Below are 1,535 nucleotides of genomic sequence, written 5' to 3'. Positions count from 1 at the left end.
TTGGGATACACCTGGTCTTGTGGGTTAGCTACATTGGTGTTCCTGTAAGAAAGGTTTGGATTGGCATTACCATACGGATATCTCTGGAACCTCTGATTCCCAATGTAGTTAAGTTCCTCTTGGGTGAGACCCTCTTCACTTATGTTCTCAAAGATTTGAGATGGTTCCTCATACTCTCCAACAAAATGCATTGGCTTGTGAGTTACCAACTTCAACTTGTCTAATTCATTTCTCAACTCCTTAACTTCCCTAGTGAGCCTCTGTTCTGAGCTTGAACCTTCAGACCTATTTGATCTGTCATAGTCTTCACCATAAGTATCATTGCTCAATGCTAAGTTCTCCACTAGCTCTAAAGCAGCATGTATCTCTTTACCCAGAAAGTTCCCATTGGAAGCAGTATCCAGCTGGTTTCTAATCATGGGAAGAGCTCCTCTATAAAGTTTGCTGAGAAGAGAAGCCTCACTAAACCCATGGTGTGGGCATTGGTTTGTGTAGCTCCTGAATCTCTCATAGGCTTCACCAAAATTCTCATTGCTGTGTTGAGTGAAGCTAGAGATTTGGTTCCTCAGTTTTGCAGTTCTTGAGGTGGAGAAGAACTTAGATTGAAAAGCATGCTTGCATTGCTCCCCGGTTTGAATGGAGCCCCTTGGAAGATTCTTCTCCCATTGATGAGCTTTGTCACCAAGACTGAATGTGAATAGTCTTAGCTTGAAGCTGTCCTCAGAAACTCCATTAATTTTTGTCAGATCACACACCTTATCAAACTGGTCCAAGTGTTCCAAGGGATCTTCCATTGCTAACCCATGGAACTTTTAGTTCTGGACCATATTCAGCAATGATGCCTTCACTTCAAAGTTGTTGTTTTGCACAGGTGGTGCCTGAATACCAGCTCCATACTGATGAGAATTTGCCCTGTCATTCTCTCCAACATAGACTTGGGGTTGGTCATATCTTCTTTGTTGGTGTTGGAAGGGCTGGGGTTGGTGGTGCACTTGTTGTCTTTGCTGAACATTGGCCTGATGCCTCTGTTGATGAGCTTGAGCTTGTCCCTGGTGGACATAAGCTTGTTGATGGTGCATCTGTTCCTGATGAACATTACCCTGATGAAGCCCTTGACCAACTCCATTACCAGCTCCATTACCCTGAGCCTGTTGCTCATGAACTGGTTGTTCTATGTCTACCACGTGTTCTCCTTGTTCTGCCATCTCAGCCTGATCAATCTGTCTACCACGTCTGTCCCTTCTCCTCCTTGGTACCAAAAGGTTGATGTTGTCGTTGAGAGGGAAAGGTGGACCACAGCTTCTTGATCTAGACCTGGTGTTCATACACCTGAAATCACAAACAGAACTTGAAAGTAATCAGTAATAAGCACTTGATCTCAAGAACAGATCAGAGCTTAATGCTAAACAAACCACAATTTGGCAACGGCGCCAATTGATAACTAAGAGTTTTCAAGGCTCTTTATAGAGGTTATCAATCCCCTTGTCAAAGTAGCACAAAGAGGTTTATCAATCCAGATGTGGTGTTAGACACTA

At 43.5% G+C, this 1,535-nt stretch overlaps 1 non-coding gene across 1 annotated transcript; it reads left to right on the top strand.

The window, feature by feature from the left end:
• Positions 1 to 465: 465 nt before the first annotated feature.
• Positions 466 to 572, top strand: LOC112085670. The gene has a single exon (XR_002898970.1). It is a non-coding gene; the product is annotated as a small nucleolar RNA R71 (small nucleolar RNA).
• The last annotated feature ends 963 nt before the right edge of the window (positions 573 to 1,535 follow it).

Source organism: Eutrema salsugineum, unplaced genomic scaffold, assembly GCF_000478725.1.
Source record: "Eutrema salsugineum unplaced genomic scaffold, Eutsalg1_0 scaffold_3, whole genome shotgun sequence".
Classification (NCBI taxonomy): Eukaryota; Viridiplantae; Streptophyta; class Magnoliopsida; order Brassicales; family Brassicaceae; genus Eutrema; species Eutrema salsugineum.
The sequence above is the reverse complement of the archived record's forward strand: the minus strand, read 5'-3'. Positions and strand labels throughout refer to the sequence as shown.